Source organism: Megalops cyprinoides, chromosome 4 (assembly GCF_013368585.1).
Source record: "Megalops cyprinoides isolate fMegCyp1 chromosome 4, fMegCyp1.pri, whole genome shotgun sequence".
Taxonomy (NCBI): Eukaryota; Metazoa; Chordata; class Actinopteri; order Elopiformes; family Megalopidae; genus Megalops; species Megalops cyprinoides.
Window position 1 is genome coordinate 31,498,096 of NC_050586.1, and position 27,201 is coordinate 31,525,296.

The following is a 27,201-nucleotide window of genomic DNA, read 5'->3' on the forward strand; positions in this document are numbered from 1 at the left end:
GAAATATGTAAAACACTAATTATACAGGTTCAGGAAATGAGCTGAAGAAATAAATATCAAACAGCAAATCTGCTCATTAATTTCTACGATTACCAATCAAACTATTGGATTTAAAAGTTAAATATTACCTGCTAAATAATTAATTTCTCATTCTGCTTTACTTACTTTTATTTTTGGTAGCAGGACAAAACAATCAATATGCATAAATATCTCTGTATTCACAAATAAAAAAATACATTATTAGTTTTGTGAGGAACAGAATGAAATACGATGCTCTGTTGAACATTAAATAAATAAACAAATCACAGATGTATCTTGCTATTTTTTTATTGAGGTAAAACAACTGGAGAGCTAATCATTATATTTTTCCTCTATTTTTTATGCGCTCTGCTCAGACAAAACTATCAGTAAGCCAACAATGTAAGCACCACGCACTGGACACATATTTTAAACAATCGTAACTGGAATCAGTGGGAAGTCAATTGGGAACATAGGCTCACAGGTGCCAGGATTCATGCTGCTGTGCCAAACCTCCAGGGACTGCAGCTATTATGATCCATATAAACATCTTTACTCTGCGACCACAATGCCCTCCTCCTGGTGCCAGCAACAACACTGCCAGTCAAGATTTCTGCCTGGCATTGCTGGGAGCACTGGCCACCTAGGCTCCCGCTTAAAAAAAAGCAAGAAAAGGGAGCGACCTCACTGCTCTGGATGGTCTTCATCACGTCCACCCTCTGTTTCACGAGGCCGTGATGCTAACTTCGCCAAGGCGATTCTTCACAGCGCAAGGGGAAAACTGAGGAGGGCTGCCCAGTTTTGCTCAGCTCTGCTGAGTCTTGCTATTCATGTGTCAAAGCATTTTAATATGATACATTGCAAGTTCTTAAAAAAGACCAGCTTTCCTCTGCTTAACTACTGCAGCAACACATGCACGTAGGTTGATTAATTTAGCAATGATCACAATAATAATAATAATAATAATAATAATAATAATAATATGAGAAAAGAAACAGGATAGAATGTTTCAAGATGTGTAAATTTAAGCACATCTAATGCATCTGATAATCATAAATTAAGAAAATGTTTATGCATACTTTTGTTTCAGTAAAATCTTAACAAAGGATTCTCGTTATTTAATCAAGTCAAAAAAGCATGGACTGTTATTACTATGAGGTGTGTTTCTATTTATGAGTAGTATCATAAATGACAACAAAACATCTAACCTCAATCATTCCATTAAACTTACATTTCAGGCAATCCTGCGCCAATTATTGAATAGTGTAGGACTTTAAACTAACTAAAGCACTTGGAAACTATTAATTACAGGTAAAATGTGAAGTAGAACACTAAGATTTAAAATCCGCTATACATAAGCACACAGGTAGACTATTTGCACACCAGCTATAATGAAAACGCAAGCAAATATCAATACAGTGAAATGATAAATATTATAGTTTAAATCTTAAGTCAAGTATAAGAGTCAATGTGTTTACATATAGTAGTATTACCCTCGATAAACACGTTGTTACGATTTTGTGGGAACAAGTCGAAGCAAGGTCAAAGCAGTTGTAAAATACAAACAAAACCACGAGTTAGACCTTGATTCTGCTTTCAGACCCCACAAATTGACCCGGTGTCGTCCCAGATAAGCAAGTCTGTAGGTGTCACAGAAATACTATTTTCAGGGTCCCGTAAACAAAAACAGTTAATGAAGTTTTGTGTAACACGTTTCAGAAAAGCACACAAGTTCACCGGTAACGTAAAACTGCTTCACCCTGAGCTCCTTTCTAATAGTGACATTGCTTTTGTCACGAGATACGTTGTAACATATGGCTATGACAGCGTATTAATTGCAGTTGGAGGACATTACTTACTTTATTATGCATGTAATCGGCCAGGTAAGTGTCAGCTAACACAGGCGATTTTCGCTCGTCTCGTCCAGCGGAATGATAGCGACTGAAAGCCTTCTTGTGCACACTAGCACTTCACGAAAAAAAGAGGGGGGAAAAATCTCACTTTAGATCCAGTAAGGCAGCGACGCAACTCTACTGTACAAACGTGGAGAAAAAAGTAGCTCTATAATGGCTACAAAACTAGCCGGTCTGTCGCTTGACAGGAAACGCCGACAGTGTCTTAAAGGGTGGTATAAGGAGCGTTGTTTCGGTCTCTCTTCGTTGTCTCAGGGTAAAGGAAAAAAAGGATTAAACCGAGAACGCCTTACGGTGATGATGAGGTCTGCTCCTGCTCGCTCCCACAATCCCAACCGAGTCTCTCTCTCTCTCTCACCCTCTTCCAGTGCGGCGAGAAATAATCAGTTTTTACTCTTGAAAGGGGGCGGGCTCAGATCTCCCCAAGTATTTTAATGAAAGAAGCATTGCACTAATGCATTATTATCTCAAAGCCCATACTGATAAAGTAATGTGTATAGACTGTTTGTGTAAGATAACGGGTAACTGTTTGCTCAAAGCCAGCGGAGCTATACATGAGAAGATATGCGCGCCCGTTCTGTAGTTTATACGTCCAGCCGAAGCAAATCGTGTCATCCGTACCTCATTACCTATTACAAACATAAAATATAACAAATAAATAAATAAACGACAAAGGAGGTATAACTTTGTACCGCCGCTTTATTTTTGACCCGACATCAAAAATGATGATACGCATGTACTGGAGCTTACTCTTAATTGATTACACAAAATATATTTTTAAAAAAGCGCGCATGCTGTTTTAACTTGTGTAACGTTATTTAAAACAACTTCACAAATGTTCATTACTCCACATTTTAAAACACACAGACAAAAGACAACATATGGCCAGTTAGGCGTATGTGCCTTTAAGTGAGAACACATGGGATGGGTTGAGCGTGGTTTAGCATGTGGTCCAGTTCTCATGAGTTAGGACTGTTCTCCACCTATCTTGATTGTCATTCGCCAGGACTCCCTTATCGTTCCAGATAATACTTGACAACGATGGTAATACAGAGGAAACCACCAAACGTGTCTTTTATCATTGTGATTTAAGCCCGAACCCACTCTTCACGCAGTTTTCTTATGACGATTTAAAACCACAAATGTGAGACCGTACAGATCTGATTGAGACCGAAGAAGGATTAATCACATTGCTCTTATACTTTAACTGCACGGTCATTCTCTTGCACTATTTTTCTTAAACAGCCTTTTAGAAAACCACGCTCAGATTGATAGGGTTAGCCTGCAATTAATTTAATGTGGTACACGTTACACAACCAACAAATTCAACCCCTTCACGAATACAGTTTTTAATACTGGTTACACTATTGGTAACACTTGTTGAATGCCACTTTACCACGACATCAGTACAATACGCTGGAATATTCAAAACATATAACATTAAATGAGTTGATAAATTAATTAAGGTAGCTAATCTGCTTGACGCCGACAACGTAGGCTGTAATTGGATCCTGACGTGTCCGTTTACATGCTGATACCACCTTTATGGCACATGACGCTTTAATCTTTAATTGCATTTCCTGTGTACCCATACGAGCTTGATCAATAGCCTGGAGTCCCAACGGCAGTCCCCTGCCATGTCCTTAGGCATCAATGTCTGCTACCGAACGTGTCCAGTTTATCATTTCTGAGACCCCAGAAAGTGAAATGGTTATAATATTTACACGCGAGCGACTTGTGCCAATGCTGAAACATAAATCCAGGGCAAAAGGTGTGCTCTCGCATTAATGGAATTCTGAGGTAAATCGTTTTGTTGTGCTTGTCACTGTCTTTGTGTGCCTATTTGCAATGAAAGGGCCGTAGCCTGCCCCATGCGCACTTAATGTCATACCCACCACTTTCACGTTCCCTTCTGTTTAAAATGTCCACTCCAGAGCCCTCTGTCAGGTGTTCAGTCTTTCAGTGTGTCATGAGAAACACCTTTGCAGGTTTCAGTGCTTTTTTTCATATATTAGTTTGGCACCTAGGAGAAGAAAAAGAGTAATAAGGTTGTTAGTGATTATGATATAATCAGCTGGTCAAAAGACCTGCACAATCCATTCACTGTACAACAACAACGTCAACAACAAAATGATGGGCAGATAAAAGAGGCAATCTATTAATATGTCCGTGAAAAATTAAATGCACAAATAAGTGTTCCTTTTACCAATCAAAAGCATTTTTATCAGTATTTTTTTAAGGAGGGGGTGATTGTCAAAGTTCTAAACACTGATATTCCACCTCAAAGGCAGTTTAAAAATGCTGTATCAGGTTTGCCAAAGAAATACTGTACCACACCACCAGGGCCTAGTGCTGGGTGAACTTTGGTGAAGGCCCAGGATGGCTGTGATCAGACAGGCCACACACAGCTTCAGCACTGAGGGAGAGTGACAGTGGAAGGACAGCTGTGGCTGAGCCCTGATCACAACTGCACTTCTCCCAAGTGGGCAGGTGGCCATGATGTCATGAGCTGCACAGGTTGACCCACGTGTACCGGCAGCTTCGTTGACCACAAATCCTGTGCTTATGTCCCATAGCAAAGCGCAGTGAGGTGATTCAGACCTGGGCGAAAGTGAACTGAATTGGCGATCAGATGAAGTCTAGTTAGCTGAGGGACACACTGACCCTGGTGCCATTCCTGATGCAAAGTCTATGTGAATGTTATTACTAAGCACTCAGTTTCCCATCTGCATGCGTGTGCTGTTGTACATTGATGCAGCTTTAGTCTGCAATCAGTTTTGTATGGGTGTATATGTCTTGGTAACATGGCGCCTTCAGTTGGCTTTGCTCTGTTTCTTCAGTAAGCCACTTTTGTTTAAGATAGTGATTCTGAGAGATAAGCGAGTCTGAAAAAAGTATGACTGTCTATAGATTGACTGTTGGCTTTTAATATTGTTATTTTTATTTATTGTGACATCAAAGACAAACTTCAATTTTATTCTGATTTAATTGACAGTAAAGTTTTTTTTTTTGTATTTGTATCTGAGTTTGAAATGTTATGTGAAACAGTAAAAAAAATCTTTGCCCAGCAGAATTTTAACACCACATTTATTTTCTGCAAATGGTGCTTTCAAGGAGGCACTGGCCATCTGTTCCTCTTGGTTACTCTTGCGTGTACTTCGTGGAACATCGACATTATTCAACAAATTACAGCTTGTTTTTGTTAAAAGCATGGAGAGCTTGTTTAGTTCTCTTAATGCTAAAGCTAATGCTGCATAAACATATGTATATGTAAGCTGTGAGTTGTGATGTCCCCCCCCTGTCGAATGTGAAATATTTTTTAACATTTGTTGGTAATGTACTTACTATATTTTCACATATCAAATTTACATTATGATGCATCAAGTTATTAAATTACAGTTCACAGTCAATCGCACACTGCATTCATAGACTTTCTCTCGGTCTTTCATGAAAAACAAGGATACGGTCCAAAGCAGTTTCTGCCTTACAGAGGCGCAAACCTTTAGAACCTTAAAAAAGTACTTGGAGAATTCCTATTATGATTTCTAATTGAGCATTTCCCATACCCCTCCCTACTGCCACCCCCTGCCCTAACCGACCCCCCCCACCCCCCACCCCCAGCCTGGCCTACACACACAGTCATACAGGCGCTCCCTGGGGAGTACTTTCCAGTTAATTTTTCCCCTCAAGCTGCCAAGTATGTAGGGTGAGAGCCTAAAGTGAACTTTTTTGGCATCGATGGGGTTGCCAAGATGCTTTTAAGTAACTTCAAAGAAAAAAAATGTTGAAATGCGTATGCAATTTTAAAAAAATACCACACTATGTACTGTCCGTACTGGAGACTCTTGGTCCTTGTGCATAAACATATTTTTTACAGTTTGCAATCAGCTGTTCTTAGAAATCAGCTTCTGTTGCTTGCATTTCTTAAAGGGGGAGTCCCGGCCTGGATACTTTATTTTATGTGCAAAGCGTAGTAGCTGTTTGTGTTAAATTCACAAAGAAGATGGAAAGAAGGGCTCCGTCGTCCTGAGAGACTAACATACAGAACATGATTCCCTGCCAAACAGGAGCAGCAGAAGCTATGTATAATCCATTGTCACTTGTACGCAAATGAAAATACAATCTGTTTGTCACAGATGATAATGTTGTCAAGTGTTCAGCCGACTCCTGAGAATTGCTGTAGAGGTAAATATTTCAAGATCTACTTAAGACTGGAGATCCCTTCCCAGAGATTTTTTTTGAGGTCTTTTTTGTTTCAGTGTCTTTCACTTATTCCCTAATGTGTTTGAATATGGCAGGTGTTATTTCTACTACCACTTGATTCAAAATGATTTGACGACTAAAAACTTCAGAGGAGGTTGGCTTTTGAAGCACATCAGCATAGCCCATAGGCAGATATACTATAGTACCATGCTTTTAAATATTGGCGTACCAGTGTACTGTAGTGTATGTGCTTGTGAGTGTGTGTGTTTGTGTGTGCGTGTGTGTGTATGTGTGTGTGTTTGTGTGTGTGTGTAGGGGATGGGGAGTGTTACATGCACTTGTGTTAACACTCTGAACCCTTCACTGTCACATACACAGAAACAAACCTCTCTTTTTGTCTCACCCAAAATAAAAATGCAGAGCTGGACAGTTTCCACCCTGTTCAGTGAAACCTTTCCCACTGGAACACTGGGACCCAGATTCTTACAGTCTGTGGCCATTTGGGGATATGTAATTATCCTTTCATACGTTCCCAGGAAGACACTCAGGAGGCAAGCAGACAGATGAAGACAGGAATATATTTCTTTCATAAAACTCTGTTTTTATTCATGTTACAGATTGTGTGTCCATCTTTAAAGTTCTCTATGAAGAAGGAAAACATTCTCATTAGCAGATACAATTATGGAGCAGTGCAACTGCATAATTAGAAAAAGAAAATCATTTCTTTTAATTGAAGTGTTTTTTCCATTCTAAACGGTCATTGACACCTCAATGTATACCATATGGACCACTTTATTTAAGTAATCAAACCTTGTTTCATGATCTTGTGAGATTTCTTGACAGAAATGAACAGGATAACAGAATGGAGTGACTGCTATTGTAAGTGAAACGAGAAAGGCTTCAAAATGATCTGGCCTTATTTGGTGTAAAGCTGCTTGTCAGGTGTAATTTTTCACTGTCCTTGGTTAATTCTATGCTAGGCCTCAGAATGTCAAGGTTGCCCTCTTGACCTTAGCCTGTGAAGTACCCCACTTATGCTTACAAAAAGTGTAAGATTAGCTCCAACCACATGATACTTGCACAGGCTACACATAAAGAGCTTAACAAATAATGTAACTCATTCTCCCCCCAGTTATGCATTACATCATAATCCCTCTCCGAAAGTGTTGAAAAGTTTTCACATCACACAGTGCAAAGCAGGACAGCTGTTTTGGGTAATTCCTTTTCCTTTCATAAAATAAATTTTGTTACAGTACCTTACATTATTGTCATTTGGCAGATGCTCTTATCCAGAGTGACTTACACAGTGTATTTAATAAAGTGGCATGAAGTTGCACAAACAGGACACCACTAACTATACATGAACAAGTGTCAGTGCTAAACATAGTGCTGAGATCACAAATGTGAACCTAGATTTACAAATAAGTGCAAAGCCATATATACAATTTCAGGATTCTATTATTCCTAATATAATCTTATGTCCTATGTCTGTACAGGTGAAACTTGCCTCAGGGTAAGAAAAAATATTAGACCTAAACGACATATAGAAAGGTCAGATACGTTTAAGATCCTCAATTGGCAAATAATTATTTTGTCTTTTTTTTGTTGGGAACTACAACTCCATGGGAAGTTTGTTTTAAAGTCTTTCCTGACTGAGTGCTATGTACGCTACACTCGTGCACCGAAGCGTCGCCCGAGAAGAAACAAATTTGGTAATTTCCATGTTGTGTTGGCCAAACAGCCCCGAACGCTGCACCTTTGATCCATTATAGATGAGCCACAAGCAGGGTAACACGCTTTCCTTTGTTGCACGCCACCGCTCCAGTTTCATCGCTGGAGCAAGGCCATGGAAAAATCCCTCAACGGGTTGGACGGTAATCTGTGGTTTACCTGACAAGGCGGCTGTCACCGGGGCAGTTCTCTGGTGCGATACATTCAGCCTTTCACACACCACAGTGTGCAGAGGCTGGTCATTCATATGTGAAAAACAACTGGTACATACATTTTCCCTTGTGGACACTTTTTTTTTCTCCTCATGCTTTGATGTTTTGCTGTGTAAGAGTCTCGTTGGTGCCCTTTAACTCCAAGAGCCCTACACAATATTTGTGCAATTAATTTTTTGGCCAGTTGGGGTGCTCTAAAGCTTTATTTTAAGAGTAAACTTGTAGCCCTCTTCCTTTTAAATGTACTTGGGGGAACTTTGGTTTTCAAATCCTAGAGTTTCATATATATATATATATATATATATATATATATATATATATATATACACACACACACACACACACACACATTCAAATTGGACGTTTTTTTGTGTTTGCTTTGTTTTGTTTTTTAAATAAACCATGAACCGCTTCATACAGAACATCATCTCGCTCTTTTCACGCCTGAAATTATTTGCAATAATTTAATGATACATTATCATATTTAATATCTTTCATCTATTTCACACTTAGTCAGGCTTAAGTTTTTCTCATAAGCAATTTCCTGCCGAAGTGTATGAGCCCCCTGTGGAAACAAGTTCACACTGTGAGTAGTAGTGTGATGTGATTGGTATGATATGTATCGAGCATTTGTCTTCAACCTTAAAGTTGCTACTTTAAAGTTGCTGCAGCTTAATTGTATACTTGGTTCTTTCAATTACTTTTGTGTTATTATAGTCCACAGGTTGACTATTCATTTGGAAGGGACTGTAGCTGATTTTGTGTTTCATTTTAAGGTCTGAAAATAAGTTGCTCCTCATACACATTCTTAATTCAGAGGGATGTACACGATGCTTTCATCACTACACCTTTAAACACACTGAGCCATTAAAATGAAGGTGTAAATGTGAGACTACTGCCTGGCACCAGGCTTCCCCAGGACCAAGGGAAGCAGTGCATGTGTGAGGTGCAATGAAGAGATTATAAATATGAACTGGGCTGACATTTCAGGAAAAAAACAAACAAACTGTAATTCAGAATTCAGATTTCAGAAATAAAATAGCATCAAGGTAAAGGTCAGGGTGTTGTGCAAAAAGGAAAAAAAAAATAAAAAGCTTCTACTCATTCCTGTCACCTGTTTTTATCCCCCGAACTTTACAGCACTTCTTTTCTGAATAGTCGAGCTGAGTTTTCAGCACTTTAGGAATGTTAAAACTGTTTTCAGGCACGAATAGGAATATTTTCTCCCTTATGACCGGTTTGTTGTACATGTGGCATGAGTGCACACTCCCACAAGCCTAAATGGGCTTCGTTAGAAGAAAGTAGTTAGTAGGTAGAGAGCAGAGATTGTATCTGGGTTGATGAAAGCTTGTGCGAAAAAGAAACTGGGGGAACCCTTTAACACTGCAGCCCAGCGAGCCTTGGCACAGTACAGGAGATAAAGAAAGCAAATTGTCCCTCATGCATTATTAAAGTGGGAACTGAGAGCGCAGTGTGTTGGCACGCCGCATGGGTCCCGCCAACGCCCCCCCCCCCAATCAGCCTGCCTGAGGTCTCTCCCTCACGGACCTCTTAGTGCCCTGCGCCGGATTGTTGCGGACCTTTGTGCCTCGTTGCATCTGCCGCTGGCGAACGCCAAGATGCCACTCTGGCCACCGCGCAGCTGCCATGTTTGAAAATACAATCTGTTTGTCACACATGATAATGTCGTCAACTGTTCAACTGACTCCTGAGAGTAGCTGTAGAGGTAAATATTTTGAGATCTACTTAGACCAGAGAGCCTTCCCGGAGCTTTTTGAGGTGTACCTCTCTTTTTCCCTAACGAGTGCGAATATGCCAGGTGTTATTTCTACATTTTCTCGAAAAAAAAAAAAAAGACTTGACTGTGCCACAGCCGCTGTGTGCTGCCAGCTCCCTTCGTGAAGCCAGCCATTGATGATGAGGCCTTGTGCTTGTCACTCATCTGGTGTTGTCATTGGTGGAAAGTGCAAAACATTCCCTCTATGGCAGTGCCTTTCAACCAGTGGCCCTATCGGCACAGAGGTCCAGCCCATCTGACACTCTGCAAACAGAGGATATACAGTTGCCTTACATAGTTGAGCAAGTCACAGAAGTGAAAAAAATGTTTGAACAGCAGCTAATTCATTTGATGCTAATGTGCTAATAAAATGCTAATAATGCTTTGTCACGCTGAAAACAGCCCACACAACATTTTATTCTATGCTACGTATGCAGTAACGCAAGCATCATGCCTACACGTGCAACAATAAAATAATATGACAACTACAGCACCCAGAAAACTGTATCAGGAGGGATAAGTGCTAAAATACGGGGTGTTCTGACAAATTCATTGTAAATCTTAGAGACATGCGTTGTCTGAACCTCCTCCTCCTCTGCACCTAATGTGACCCAGGTTTTGATTCAAATGAGATCACACAGAAAACAGACAACTGAGATAAACTCCAGATCAAAAGGTCAAAGTATGTCCTTGTTTTGTAGACTGAGACAGACTGCAGCTGAATACCTTAATATTGTTTCACACCACAGTACAGTAGCGGCACTGACAGGAAAAAAAACAAGTCTAAACTGTGACTCTGACATGGATTACTGGAATGAAATTAGAAGAAGAAAAAAAAAACTGTCCAGTTACTGCAAGCAGTTATGAGAACAGAGATCATTTTCCTTTCCATGCAACAGAGATGTAACTGTTTCCATGTGTCTGATATGTTTTGCCTCACCGATAATTTGTTTTGAATATGAAATACACTTTCGACAGACAATAATATGCCTCACGTAACCTAAGACAGAGGCATCTGGAACAGCAACATAACTACAGCAACTACTGTAGAGGTCCTCGCCAATGCAATTAACATACATTGCTGTAAATATATTGAAGGCAACCCTTTCTAATAAAGCAAATGTTTGTTACTTGCAGTGATATTTACTTCATAACACATTCAATAACACTAAAGGGAAGCTAATCAAGCACCGTACAATTTTTGGCCGTGCTTGTTAAGGCTAGGCGACAAAGTCCTAGTTATTAGTAGACGTGCAAGATTGCAATGTCTTCCTTTTTGTGCGATACATCCCTTTGAGGCCAAGGAAACTCACACTTTGCATTATTTTTAAAGTTAACACCGTCTCTTGCTAATTAAAGGTCAGTGACGAGTATACCAGCGCTGCCAAAGCAGCGAGCGAACCTGAAAGGGACCAGAGGGAAACGCGCTCGGAGACTCCATGCACACGGCACAGGCAGAATCATCTGAAAGCGAACGCGAGATCGACGTGCGATGAAGCCGTACCCCACAGTGATTGAAAAACAGCACGTTTCCTGAGCCTGCCTCTTATCAAAGGCAGGGGAGTTTTTTTTTTTTGTTTTTTTTTTGGAGAGATTCTGGAGAAGGTGCGGGTTTGTTCCTAAACTGGGTTAGAGTTTCCCGGGTCTGTCTTTTCAGGATTAACACCAGAAGGCTTCACAGAACAGTGGTGCAAATCACTAAACAGTGACATACAGTATATAATTTAACTATGCATTATATTGCATAGGTTCCTTTGAATGTTAGAATGCCGATTCCTGTTTTCTCCGTTTGTCTGCAATATAAAGTCACTCATGCTTAATTTTGGCCTTCATTAAAACACGCTTGACTGCAATGGTTTTTGCATTCTCCTCTCATTACAATGTCCTTTGTACGTTTGTCCATTGCAGTTGGTTATGTTCACCTTTCCACGTTGTTCACAACAAAGATGTGAAGAGAATGAAACATCAAGAGCACCATCAAAACCAATTTTACAATCAGCTGCTATTATTCAGCCCAGTCCCCAGGGCTCAGCACCAATAGGTCAAATCAGCAACGATAATGAGCGTGCGATTTATGGGACACAAGCACAGGGGTCTCGCCGAGCGAAACTCTAGGAGTAAAATCGGACGCGCTCGGGTGCTTGCCGACCACCGTCGGTCACGCTGTATTTTCCCAATGCGTCCTTGATGTGTCTTTCACTGCAGGGGTTCGAGAACCTTCCGATTTATTCATTACGGCAGCGGTTTCTGCCGTGGCGGAGTAGTAACAGGCATACGGGCAGGGACGATGCGAGGAGAGTTGGAGTGACGCGGAGGGAGAGAGGTGAAAGGGTAGCTTTGTCTCACGACAAGCGGGGAATAATTCTTACCGCTTTTCCTTTATGCCAGTTCACCGCCTGTTCGTGATACTCAAACGTAACACCAGTTTACTTGAAAGTCATGTGACCTTCATGTGCCACGGAATTTTTTTAAAGTTACAAAAAAAAAAAAAACAAAAAAAACACTTGGAATAAAATAATGTCTGGTCCAATAAAAATCAGTTTCAGAATTGTTACAGGACATATGCCTTCCACTGAACACATTTATTTTTTCTTTCGCAGAAGGCATTGGTTTCAGTATCAGTTTCCCTCTGTAGGTTTTAATATGACAAATTTCTTATGGTTTACAGTGTAGGTTGTAATGCCATACATGGGCTGTAGGTTGGGAGATATAAATTGTTATTGAAGTCTTCTGTGGCCACTTAAGGAGATACCTCAGGGGGTAAGCCGTTTTTAAAGCAAGCACCCTGTTAAAGTACTGTAGCTTTTACACACAGAACCTAGATCGCACAGGCAGGTGTTCCTAATAATTACCCTCAACAGAACCAATAACTTAAACTGACTGCGAACAAAGGAAAAAAAACACCATATTAAGTTCTTTTCTAAGAATCAAACCCATGTTACGCTTGAAGACAGAATGTAAAACAACTTGGACATCCATACCTGGCTTTCAGGAGGCATTTGATATACACAGACATGATTTGCAACAGCTGTTTGAATTTGACTTTGACCAACTTCAGCATTTCTCATACAGGGAGACCCAACTGTGTTCAGTCTATGCCACGTTATTCGCGGTCTGAAATGGAGGCATTGATGTGTCTCATCCCCAGCCACATTCACACAGCTTGCCAAAGTTTGTTTGTTTGACTTAGACCTACAGAATGCAGCACAAAAGTTCAAGTTTTCTAAAAACAAACACATAGCCCAAGCATACTGTGTGAGAGAGAGAGGAAGAAGGAGGAAGACAAGAAGAATGTGTTCAAAAAACTCACCAGTGCCTTTGCTTGCTTCTCCAGGAAGTGACACCCTCCAGCACCTGCTGTGGGCCAGGTTAATCAAACAGTCTCAGGTAAAAAAAAAAAAAAAAGAAAAGGAAAAAAGGAAAGAAGAAAAAGAAAAGAAATGTCCTGCATAAATAAAGCCAGACCAGCTGGCTTTGAATAGAAACCCCCGATTTAGGGTTGTGTTTTCCCCGGATCTGTCTCCACACTGAGGACGAAGGCGTTTTCCCCCCCACTTAGTTGTGACCTGTAGGATCAGTGATCCCCTGGCACAACTGTCTGGCAGTGTCCCGGTCCACCTGCCCCTGTCATTCTAGGGTATATTTAGCCCTGAAAGGTATCAGTGACACCCAGACCTTTGTCAGTGTTGGCATATGTGCTGAGGATTATTACCCCCTAAAAGCATGCAGCTATGTAACATGAAAACACACACACACAAACACACACACACACACACACCCAAAGCTCACTCACTATATGACAGTCATCGGGGAAACTCCTTAATATTCCGTCCAAGAAAAACTATTTGCTCATTTCCTAAAGTCAGAATGACTTCTCATTCTTTTGGAGTGTGGAAAAAAAAATCAGAGGGGAAAACAAAAGCACCACCAGGAAGTCTTCCCATCTTGATCAGAGTTTTAATTTGTTTAAACTGCTTAGTAGACCCAGCCTTCCTGAATAGGTCTTTTTCTGTGGATTTGTAAATGTTCCATAATAAAAACACATAGAAACGTTTTTCTTCTGATGCAATTCTTCACCGACAGTGAGTAGTTGTGGCAATTTGGGATACCCTTAGCATATTGTATCAACTTTTATTAAAATTGAATTAAAATTAAAATTACATGTTATTCATCATAGGATCCAAATACTTTACAGGATCATTTTTGGAATTAGATAGCTAATGATCATTATTCACTGAGGCACAGTTTCATAAAAACTGTTCATTAAGACAAGTAGACTACAACCCTCACTTTTAACAGTTTTATTATACTGTAATGTAACATTGTGTAATTAAGCTACATGGTCAGTATCTGTTTTGGTTCATAACATTACCATTTTTATTTCTCACAGAATTCCTTCCACGTTACTGCTGTTAAACCTTGTTCCTCCCATAAGGCCTGTTTCTAGAGAAGGGCTAATGAGGGAGAATGTAAAAAAATGACTGAATAACTTTCGAACACTTCGGTGGTTCTTGTAAATGTGAGTGAACAATGGTTTATTATTTCTTTCACCTGACCACAGACACACCTGGTTGACCCAAAAGGGTTATAGGCAGAGCCTGAAGGTCTCTCTTTTTTTCTCAGTCTATGTATGTGCAGGCATTCAAAAATAATTGAATTATTTTAAAAGTGGTTTCTACAGACTTTTTTTTAATAAACCTTGGAGAAAGGGCAGAAAGGAGCAAACAGCAGAGATCAGAGAGACGAGCAGCAGCCTATTGTTGCTGCAAATTAAATTCACTTGACTTTGTTTACAGTAAATACGGATTTTTCCTGCAGGCCAGTTTGTGAGCCATTCAGAATGAAACTAGTTACCTTGTGGTTGGAGAAGATTATCTTGGCCACCTCTATTTGTAAAATGGCTTGCTCTGTTTACATGAGAAAAGTCAGCTTGCCATTCCTTGCACTGGAATTGTTTACTGTAATAACGCACTGCTGCAAACGAGAGCTTGCAGATCACAAGGCATATTTTATTTCACCAAATTATGCACAGGCCCAACAAGTTATCTGTTTACAGCGCTTTGGAGTACTTTCTCTTTTTTGGCATTGAATTAAAATTGACAGCATATAGCTATTATATGTTTTTTTTTTCCTGTCTGTCCTGTCAAGTACATTGTGGGGTAATTACTGTCATCCATCACTACTATGTAGTTCAACTCTTAGTGCTTGTGGGCGAAGTTAAAATGTGTGAGTCAACAAGCTGTTTGATAGTTAGGTCCCTTAAACATACACAAGTTGTATATATTGTTTTAAATACTTAATTAGACAGGGCCTCTGGCAAAAATTCTGCATGTTCTCTGTTTATGTCCACTGACTGGCTCATAGCTTCCATTGGTAAACATGTCACCAGCTTGTCAATCTAGGCTGACAGCTACTTGTAGTGCAAAGATGAGAGGGTTGCTGGGAACCCAGTGGTGGTTAGTGACATGTAAATAGAAGACGCAGAAAACGTTTGATATTACTTTTTAATTCGATATTTATCCTGGACCTGTTTTGTCAATTCACAAGCATGACGGATTTAGTGAGGTGCATCCATTACCAGCCGATCCCTTTTTCTGATGTGTTTCTTCTAAATGTGTTACTTTTTCTCACTTCACATGAGATTGCTTTATTTATAATGAACACAACAACAACAGCTTAATTACACCGACCTCCAGCCTCTTTGTTATGATTCAAATAATTTCATATGAACCAGCCTTTCTGTAATAATTTGACTTAATGTGAAGTATACAGAGTTGCTGTAATTATACACAAGACACAATTAAGTTAAAATCAACTACTGATGAGTAATACTTATTTGAATCTGCAATATTTCTAATAATAAATGAACCAAAGAGATCCAGATGGGTTCTTGCATCAGCTGAGTTTTCTGCTTCCCCTATTCCACCACTTTCTAAATCATTTTACCTGCACATTTCCAAAAATAGCTCAAGAATAAGGGAGGACACCTTTGTCTTCTTAAATAGATGTTCATTTAATTCATTTAAGCTGAATTACACCATATGGTTGATGCCTTCAATAGAAAGCATTTTTAATAGTAAGCAGGAGAGTATGTTTTTGATCTCTCACTAATCTATGGCTAAATGTCTAAGTCTTGTCATTTCTATAAATACACATTGAGTGTGAATTATGGCATTGTCATTAAAAAGCAGGCAGAATGGCCACTGCCAGAGAACATTGAAATGATCAGTTAAAGAAAAGCCAACATGACCTTTAATGCATTTCAATAAAGAGATTGCCTTAGCTGTCAGCTTGGTAAGTTCTGTAATTGTAAGTAAGGTCAATACACGGAATTCTAATGAAATATATGACTCCCCCCTGTCTTTCACATAGAGGAGAATATCAGTATTCTTTTAAGGGGTTCACTGAATGAACTCTCTGGCAACCAAATGACAAATCAGCAGCCTCTTCAAACCACACTGGGGACCAGGATCTGTGACCAAACCCAGCTAAAAAGATCTGTTTTCAATGCCAGCGAGAATTTCAGAGAGGGTGAGTGACAGAAGTGGTCCAGAGGGACTGGGAAATTGCACTTTTCTGTCTGCATAAATACATTTGCATTGACTTCTTGGTATCCTTTACACTAATCACAAAAAACAGAAAAGATCCAGATCTGTTTGTTTTCGTCATGGTGGAATGATCTGTTTAAAGTGCTGTGCAAATAACACCAGAGAAGTTAAATCAACAAGACAAAACCCACTGTATAATCAGAGCAGAAAAAAACACAAAAACTGAAGCTTTGACTTAAGTGGAAGCCTGCCTCAGCAATAATGAAGAACAGAATTCTATGTCTAGAAGAGTCTATGTCTTAACAATAGATAAGTACAGACTAAACACAGGGCCATATCTTTTTGCCTGTAAACTTGTGTGTCCACCTCACAGGGGATTTGCTTGAGTTTGGCAGGGGTTATACAGCATTTGCCTTGTAGTGAGGGCCTCTCCTGTCTTGGGACACTCCCCTCAGGGCCTTGACCAATGGGAGATTGTGACAGTGGCCTGGCTGTTCCGCGCAGCCTCGGTCCTTCAAAGCAGACCGCAGGAGCCAGCAGACATGTCTATGGAATACGATGCCCAACACGACATGGAGTGGTTCACCTGGCAGCGCAGAACCTGCACACAAAGCTCACGCCATATACAGATGCCGCCAGCTATTTTGAATTCGTGCTGCAGGCCATGGCGGAAAAGGGCAGTGTAGGGCCCCGTCTGGAGAATCGCATGAGGGGAAGCTCTTTCATTTGCCTCAAAATGTCTTCAATGAATTATAACATGAGGCTGTTGGCGGGCTGGCAGCAAACATGTACCCGGACAGACTCCGTTTGTTGTAATGTTGATGGGGCAGGTTAAAAAAGGCATTGTGCAAGTGTCCCAGACCGATGACAAAGCCCTGAGAACAGGATCAGGCTGGACTCTTTGGCCTCCCCTGGACGGGGCCCTCCTCCTTCGTGTTGGAGTAGGGTATATTGTTCCCCCGAAACTGTGCGTCCTGAGCCGTGCACTCCCCATCTATCCCGGCCCTGCTCCCCACAGGGTCCCTCTGTGTGTGTTCAGTCCCATAGACAAGGAGACAGAACCCCACACGAAAACCACTAAGAACGTAATTCACCGCCGTAGATGTGCAAAAAAACCCAAGAAATTCCGTCGAATGCTGTTTGTTTTCAAGGAGGGTCCCGCGGTCTGATAGAAGACAGCCAGGGAAAAGAAGGACAGGGGGAGGGAGTTGGCACACTTCATTCCAAAAACAATATTGTTTTTCTTTTTTTTAATGAAATGCTAGTCCTTACATCTGGTTCTTTTGAAGGGTGGATTGTGACTGGTGCCATGTCTGATTTTCTTTATCCAGCACCGTTCCTGCTCCTGTCTCCCACACACGGCGCTACTGCCTGGTATGATGGTGCTAAAAGGCCTGCCACCTACTGCAGATGCTGTCGCCTCAGAGGACACACAGTCTCTCTTCTTGTTTCTGTCGCATTATGTGTCAGACTGGTACAGTGAGATTTTTTTATTAAGTGAGTATATGTGCATATTGTAAATTGGATTTAAATACATGAACATGCACATGGACACACATACAGCCACACGTGTCCGTTTTTGACAGTCATGTTGATAAAGTTTATTCAGACTCCACCAATAACAAACAACACCTACTGAATGGCGTTGAAAACGGATATAAAAACCGAATTAAGCGCGGCTGGAGTGCTGCTGTAACCCGGTTCATTGTCAATGTTTCATTTTGGTCTGTGCAATCACATTGTTCAGGTGTGAGGCCTCCAACATATGACCACATATTGCGTGCGAGGAGATGAATGAGCCGGGATCATCTCGTTCACTCCCGTGTGTTGGTAGAGCGGTGGCCTCTGTACGGGGTATTTGAGTTCACCGACGCTATACTGCCATGCATCCTCAGGTGTCCATGGAAACTAACTAAAGCACTTACCCTTGCTCTTAGAGTCGTCCGCGGGCCGAGCTCTCGCTAAGAGGGTGCTCTCGGCTAATGACTGCAAAAGGAGCCACTCTCAGACGGATGGAAGAAAAGATGCCCTCGATTTCTCCGTGGGTCACACCTTCACTGTCCTCCCTGCTCAGGGCTCCCTGGGCTGCTGTATATACAGTTTGGCAATCAGTACAATGTTAGCCTGTGTTGTTGATTAATATTTTAAAGACAAAAACGGAGCAGTTCCTTGTTAAATGAAGGGCTTCAATGTGCTTCAGAAGGATTCTGTCATGCTGTGATAAAAAAAAATAAGAACCAAAAAATTTGGATGCATACAATCGGACATTCAAATGTTTGAATTGGACCACTGGTTTTGGTGCTTTTGTATGTCCTTTACATATATGTTATCCCTACAGCCAGTCTTGGGACAAGGGTTTGGTATCAGGCTTGGCTGCAATCACATATCACCACCAATCTCTTACTTGTTTCTACAATTTAGCATTTTTTTTAAAAATAATGTTGTCTTCTGAAATAGGTCAATAATGAATGGGGAAAATGAATAAATGTATAAAGCAGTAAATGTAATTACTGAAACAGTGATGAGGGAATTGAAATCTCTCATCTGAGTTCACTGCTGCCATATTTATGTTGCCAGCATGTCTTTTTTCAGTACATGCTTCGGCTCACTGGCTCTATCGCAGCTTGTGCACTGGTTTGCTGTGAAATTCCAGTTTGCAGCATCTGCCACCCTCTGACTGTGTAACCGAGGGAGCGGGGCCTGTGCCTCAGCGAGAGCGAGAGAAGGCGAGGAAGCGAGAGTCCACGGAGGGCCTGAGAGGCCAGCGAAGTTGCAACGACTCCCATTTCATGCCACATTTCTTTTTTGCTAGTGGTGTCATAATGGAAACAATCATACTTGAAGTTATTCTGTACCAGACTTGAAAATGTCGCTCACAGGCCTCAGGCAAAGTCTTTAAAGTGACTGCCCAGCCAATTGGAAAGCCAGCACCATAGCTGTGAGTTAAGGGACTTGTCAGTGGTTTTAAGCGTTAATCAGGGGAAAATTTGGGATAACAGTTTCGATTAAATTAATAGTATGTGCTTTCATAAAGCAATTTTAAATTAATCTTCCCCACTTTTATAAAGAATTTAGACAAAAAGGCATGCCATTTAAACAGAAGTCAATTAATACCGCAGTTCAAAGTTTTAATTATTGCCATTTAATACATCTATGGCATCAAATTAAAAATAGATTTTTTTTCATCTTTATTGTTTGCTCTTAGAGCATATCTGGCCATGACTAAACGTTTGTGGCAGAATCTTCATTTTGGTACTCATCTTTGGTCTGTTTGGGTAGATTGAACCATCAGTCGAACCAGCTGACTTAGACTGTCAACTCACTTCATCTGTAAGATGCCCAATAAAGCATTTGATACTGGGCAGCAGTGTGATGTAGTGGAGCCAACCAGGGCTTGTTGCCCGCAGGTTGCCAGTTTGATTCCATTATTGAGCAGGTTGCTTAACCCGAGTTACTCTGTTAAACTATCCAGCTATATAAAACGGATTAAGTTGTGTGTAATAGAAGCTATATCCTATGTCACTCTTGATAGGAGTGTATGCTAAGCAAATAATGTTATAAAAGGTAGTCTTTCCAAGAATTTATTGCCTGTAGGCATAATTACCAGACATTCATATGAAGTATTGTAATGCATTCCTTCAATACACAGTATCCTATTTCATCCTTGAGAAGAAAGTGGCACGATATTAGAACAGAACTTTCTCTCCATAAACACGTGAAAGACCAGGGGCAGAATCCATGTGCTGTAAAATGTTTCAACAGAATGAGTGCTTAAAGATGATGCATTTTAGGAAGCATTGTTGTTCACCAATTGAAAGGACATTTCTAATTTCTTCATCTAAAATGATGCAGTACTGTTAGGATCCCTGATCCCTGACAAAATGCGAATTACATAATTGTTTTTTATGTTTCATGTTTCCAGATTTCTAATGTCTTTAATACAACGTTTACGATTTTATACCTACATATTTTGTCACAGTAATTTTAAAACAGTTTATAATACTATGTATTTATCATATAAATTTAAGAGATAATTTGCAATACATATGTTATTATGCATATGTCATCAAAAATGATGTCTTAGGTTTGTAAGCACTTTTTGTCATTTTTATTACAGCAAGTACATTTCTTTTACTAATATTTACTTTTCCCCATTTTGTAGTGAATGAAGAGCACTCATTCTATAGCCACTAAAACATCGACAGCTAATAAACTTAACATGATAACAAAGGAAAAAGATATAAATTACACACTAATAAGCACTTACTGACTGAATAACTAAATTAATAACTGAACTGAATAACTGTCCATATACCTAATGTCCAACATTTTAGCATCATGATTCCAGGAGACTGGAATTTTTATTGTCTCAAGGTCTCCAGAGTATTTTGAATTATGACATAGTGACCAATAATTGTTATGAATTATATTTCAGAAAAAAAAACACACACACAAAGGGAAACCTTTATTTAGTGGGCCGAACGTCAACAGCGTGGCCGTAAACTTTAAACCCACAACACAGAGCTCAGGCCGTCCCTTTTAATTAGGAGCTCCGGGCCTGCTTCCTGAATGGCGGAAAATGGAGCTTTTGTGTTGTGGTCTTTTTAAGCTTCGAGTCCTCCGCAAGACAATGACTGTGGTGGAGGGGCTGGCGTGACCCGCCTGTCACCTCCAGCCCCTCGGTGTTGATTTATCAGCCCTCTGTTCTCGCCCGCCGAAAGAAACAGCCCACATGAAGCGGGAAGGGGACATGTGGAAAGTCCATCCTTTTAAAACAAACGCACGCTCCCCTTTTCATGTGGACATTTTCAATAGCCTCCTTTTAGCCCTGCTTTGTTTTCACCGCTCGGTTAAAACTTAAATGAGGCGAATAAGAGGTTAAAAGTATGAGCTGTGACCATTACGTAAACCCGGATCCGTCTTAAATCATTCCGAGGCGAATATAAATAAATAAGTGAGTAAATAAATAAATAAGAATGTTGTAATGGTAAAATGTGTGCACAGTTGCTCATTTATATTAATTAGGGCTCTCTGTGCCTCTCAATGGTGACAACAAAAACGAGTACGAGAATTTTGCTTCACACTTTAGGAAAACCTGTGACATTAATGAAATTTCACAAGTATGTGTGCGTTTAAAAGTTACCTGCAAACTGCCTGGTGGAATGAGAATGTGATTAATTAGAATGCCTTTAATTTGATATTAGGTTTGCATAATAATGCAATTACCTGGAGGAGCTATAAAAGAACCGCAATGTTCTCTAGCTGACATAGGGACTGTAACTAGATTCAATACTACTCGATTGACTTCATACCTTATGTGCTAATTATTATTTTTCAAACCTGAATTATTGATTAAGCAGTTTTTGGTATTTACTTTACACAGGGATTTTTGTATGATTTCAGTGTAGTCCAATGCAGTATGGGTACTGGGTTTATGTTATAAAGTTTCGGGGGGGGGGGGGGTGGGGGGGGGGGGGGGGGGGGCATCTATGATGCAGTACAACACATGAATAATAATTATTACAATTATCCTCTTGTGAGTTCATATTATCCAGGGTAACTCACATAACTTATATCTGATCCATTTACAAGCTGGATGTTTACTGAAGGAATTTGTCAATCTTTTGATTATGTGTGTGCTTGTGTGTTTTACCAATGCTATTACATGCTTTAAATTAAACATGATTTAAAAATGTAAGATTTATTCTTACATACTAATTTACTTGATAAGGACATAGTGATATATAATCCTGTTGAAAATTAGTATTAAGAATATTTTCCAACATATAACCATTGATAGTTTTTTTTTTCCATTTTTTGTGCAGTCAGCTGTAATAAAAAATTAAAATGCCCACTCTAATATTTTTTCTTCAAATCAGTAACTCAGTATTTCCTTGAGTATTTCAAATATTAAGAAAAATATAAATGAATGTTCATAAAAATGAAAATGACTTGGAAACTTCAATTATTTTACATGGCATGCTGTGCATGCTGTTGCCAAGTAACTGTCTGCTAAGAGAGATACATATAGGTTATTATTTTCATCTTCTTTTTCTTTCTTGGGATTAGATGCTTGTGAAGGTAGAAGAATTTAGACCCACTTCTTCCATAAAAGCCCTGTTAAGAAAATTCTGAACTTTAACATGATACACAGTGACGGGTCTCCTTTTTACACCCAGAACATTGTCATTGATAAGAGCAGGAATCAACAGGATATACCATACAGCCATACAACACAGATTGTCTCTACTACACATGGATTGAAGCTGACTGGTAAAATGAAGTTTTGTGCCTGTACTGCTTGTCTAAGCTTTGGTTAGTGGACCATGGATTCATTCTGATCAGCTGCTCTCTGCAGAATATTCTGCATTTTGCTGGTGGTTTCAAATGTGACCACTGTCATACTGTCTTCAGTGCGAAAACATTCAGGCACACCAGAGCTTACGACGGAGACAAGCTGCAGTTGCCAAAGCAGAAGGCTTCCTTTGTCTTACAAATTGCTGCATTGTCCACAAGCATCAGCCAAACTGTGGATGCTGGGAACAAAATCAGAAATGACGTTTCTGAAGAGCAGTCAAGCTCATGGGTTTCCTTGAACTCTCACAAAGCTAACCAATGATCACATAGACGCAACACGGAATTAAACCATAGACGCTGCTGCAATACATTGTTTTGGCTAACGAAAGCATTAAAATGATCTCTTTTTTCAGATATATAAACGGATATGCTTGAATGGAACAAAACAGCAGAAAGTTCTGCCACCCTTCAAAATGCCCCTTAAGTTTCAGACCTGAGGTTTAGGGTGTAGGCTTTACTGTCAGCTCTGCTTAACATGAAAAAACACACTTCATCCTGGAATGACACAGAACTGTAATTGAAGGGTACGACGGTTTTTGCCCTGCCAAACAAAAACATATTAATTCTTCAAACTTTCTTTCCTCACAATGTCTTTAATTTGTGAAATGTGAAATGAAGAATGTAACCATCATTGATTTGAATTGAGTATGTTTTGTTTGTCTGTTGAAATGTTGCAATGAAGTGATGGCCAGTGTTTTTCTTTTTTTTTTTTGTGAAAAAATGCTGATGAAAGCTTGCTATCCAAGACCTTTAAGTCTGTCTCACTTTTTGTGTTGAGAAAGAAAAAACTAAAAAAAAACAAACTATATATATATATATATATATGTGTGTGTGTGTGTGTGTGTGTGTGTGTGTGTGTGTGTGTGTGTATACGTGTGTGTGATTGTGCGTGTGTGTGTGCATAGGAACCAAATGCGAACAGTTTGAATGGAATATATGATATGATATAGGAATAGAAAAGGCACTCAAACCTGGACTACACACAAATTTTCTCTCCTAAACCTCAGCACCTACCAGCACAGGTATGGATATGTTACAGTGAAGTTCATTAACAATAATATTCATAAGGAACATAAGTGTGTATTCAGAATAGAGGTCCCTGCCACAGTGGGATTTTGGGGGGGGGGGGGGGGGGGTGTCTTTCCCTCCCAGAGTTCTGAAAGTTCCCTCTTAGCACATTGTGCCACATGACTTTAATTAGGACATTCATTAGGAGGTGTCTTGTGTTCCCTCAATTAGCCCCTGTCACGGTTGCGGCGCGGTAATCTTCTTGATTAAATCCCTGCTTGTTTGTCTAGGGCACAAACACTCGGCGGGCCCGGATTGGCACTATCCCGGAGCTCTGTCAGAAACTGTAATCATTTGAAGCCTTCCCCCTCCGAGGCTCCATCCGCGCGCCCCGCGCGTTTCACCGTCCAGAGCAGTCATTTTAAATGTCTCCCATTCAGTCTTTTGCCATCTTCAATTACACCTTTCTACCCTACCATTTGTGTAATTTTCTAATCTGTCTGAGGGCTGCTCATCCCCGCCGCCATGTGACAAATTAACCCACCGGGCCGTGTCTGTGCGTACCGGAAACCGCGCAGGCACCCAGGGTCAAGGCGCCAGCACGCGCCGGGCTCCCCTCTGCGCACACACCGGCGGCCTGCCTTTCAGGCTCTTATTGGGTTATGGACCGACACTGCTCCGGGCTGTATTTCTTATATTTCAGAGCACCTCATTCTCCATAATGTAAATTAAGTTCAGCATGAGGGCCAAGAGTCTAATGAATAAAAGAAGTGTAATACGTGTGATGATTATCTTACACTGATAGAGAAATATTTGAATAGACACAGAAAAAAAATGTGTGTGTATATATGTATATATATATATATATATATATATATATATATATATATGCCAATGTTTTATGATATTCTTTGTCGATGTGAAGAGGGGTACTCAGGCTAACACCTCTGAGCTACATTAAGGCCAGCTCTTGGAGCGGTTTAGGTGAAGAAGGTCAAAATAGATGGATCTGAAGTGCAATTATGTGTCCTAAGGGTTGCACATTAAGGCCTGTTAGGTAAAAGTGCCTATAACCCTGAAAAAAAAGGACACGCAGAAGCTATAAAAATATATCCGTTACGTGAGGCTCTGTAATGCTGTGATGTGCCATGTTTCTGGGGTTTGGCTCTTGCCACTTATTGAACACATTTTAGTGGAGCACAAAGCTGCTCTGACTGAACCGATTCTGTAATTGAATCAAGCGCAGCCACTTACATACAGCGTTCCCAGAAATATATGCACTGTCTGACATGGTCCTCATGTCCTGATGTCCCAGTGTTAACTTACAGGAGGCGCTCCACAAAAATTTAAAATCAGAATTTCACTTGTGATAGTTTAGAATTGACATCAGTGAATTGGTACTTACTAGTACAAAGAGTGAATGGAATGTGCAACCTTATAAGGGAAAAAGTTCTTATTTCACAGTCACTAGTTTAAAATATACATAATCCTTGAAGAAATCATTTATGTTTCACACAGACAGTGTTGTAAGAAAAAAATATGTTGCAACCAATGCATTAGAGATTAAAAATCAGTTCTTCTGTTGTTTGGTCACTATTTTGAAGTTGGGGCCCTTTAGCAGACTAAATTGCCTTTAATGAAGTAAAGTTCAAAGTTCATAGTGGGATTCTGAAATTAAACTGTTCCATTTACTTCTTTACAACATTATATAACATTTAGTAACAATGATCTCACAAGTTTTTTCCCTCTCTCTCTGCATGAGGTCTTCCTGATTGCCCCTTGGAAAGAATGTCTTTCGAATTTCGGCTTAACACGGAAATGAGAAATCAGTTGGATTCTGTGGTAAACTCAACTGCAGTGACTCATTCGCCACACACATTGGGGTCCATGACAGAATATGACAAAATCTCGAGGGCGATCGTACAGGCGCTCGTTTCCCACAGTCCTCAGCCCCCAAGACAAAGTCTCCTCTTCCCCATTGCCATGCGATTAGGTCACTCAGCTCATTACGAGCAACACGCCCCATTTCTGCTGGCAAATCAGACGGCTCGGGATGAGTGTTTCTTAACTTTCGGATTCATTAAACATCTGAAGGATCACTTAAAGTGAAACAGATGCATTTTGTTTTCCCCCAAATACCTGTTCCGAGCCATCGGCTCTCAAAATGAACCCACGCCAATGTGAACAAATGAGGAAAATGAGATTACATCGTCAGGGCCTGCTGTTTACCGAGGCCCTGTTGGAGTTTAAACAGATTAATATCCTTATACAGCTGAGGCCATCTTTCAGTTATTTTTCAAACAGCATTCCACACTATGTAAATTTTGGTTTTTAGATGCAATACATTACTGTTTAGGTTGTCCAACACAGACAGACTCTACAGACAGCCAGTTCTTGATCTGTTTTTTTTTTTCTCTCTCTCTCTTAACTGGTTGATTTTGTTTGGATTTACAAGCAGGTTTGGTTTGAAACGAGTCATTGCACAGATGTGATGATTTAATAACATAAACTGCCATTGCCCTATTCAAAAACACCCCTCTGCTCATACTTCCAAGGGATGGGTAGCCAAGCTTTTAACCAACACGCAACATTAAATTTAGTGGCATCTTTAAGAGCACTTTGATGTTGTAAATGGAAGTAAACACTAATGTGTCTTTTTCAGCGAATTTTCCCTAAACCCTGTACTTTGGTTCAAAAATATGATAAACAGACTCATTTTATTTAATTGGGAACTAAATACAGAGCCAAATTCAAGCTTCCTTGAGCTGCTGACATAGATGGAGCTTTGGTTCTGGTCAAATCTGTAATTTGAAGTGTTGGTTATGTTGAATCAGATTCAGTTCCTGATTGGAAGATGACCCCAGTGCATGGCAAGTATCCAAGCAGAATCTCACCCACTTCTCATTACTGGTTTCTCTATTCTCAAAACCCAATGCAGTCAGGCAAATGTTATTTTCGTTTAGAAAAACTTCCAAGCTAAAACACAGCCATCTCCGCAGCTTGTGCCCATGCTAAAGCACAACGTACAAGTGGGTTCAATGAACATTTCAGGAGATAATACCCAACCTGCTATGAATTTGTAAATGTATTTCCAGCTCTGCATTAGTGTCTCCCTTTATGAATTATTGATTTATTAATGCATTAAAATGATTTTTATTTTAATGTATTCAAATGAGCACCTTCCATTTGACAAAATGTTCAATGCAAATGCTGATTTATTGGTGTGGGACAATAGATGGCATTTTGAAGAGGTTTTACTAACCTTTGTAAGAATTGCTTGAGCCATTGTAGAGTGTTTTGCTAATCTTCAATTTACTAAAAATTTAATTGTGAACTTTTGACACTTTCTAAAACACTCCAGGGACATGATGGCTTCAGTCAGACTGGGGAATCAGTGCTGGGATTTGAGACTGATATGAATGATTTGAGTGATA

At 40.0% G+C, this 27,201-nt stretch overlaps 1 protein-coding gene across 8 annotated transcripts in view; it reads right to left on the reverse strand.

The window, feature by feature from the left end:
* mef2cb (myocyte enhancer factor 2cb) overlaps positions 1 to 13,390 on the reverse strand; it is a 76,247-nt gene extending 62,857 nt beyond the window's left edge. For 7 of the 8 annotated variants that reach the window (XM_036526366.1, XM_036526363.1, XM_036526362.1 and 4 more), the window contains exons 1-2: positions 13,165 to 13,390; positions 3,827 to 3,954 (exon numbers count right to left, since the gene is read on the reverse strand). The gene's annotated coding sequence lies outside the window, so the exon portion shown is untranslated. Of the gene's footprint in view, positions 1 to 1,877; positions 2,276 to 3,826; positions 3,955 to 13,164 lie in introns of those variants that run through there. The other variant, XM_036526360.1, reaches the window with a different exon arrangement.
* Between the last annotated feature and the right edge of the window lie 13,811 nt (positions 13,391 to 27,201).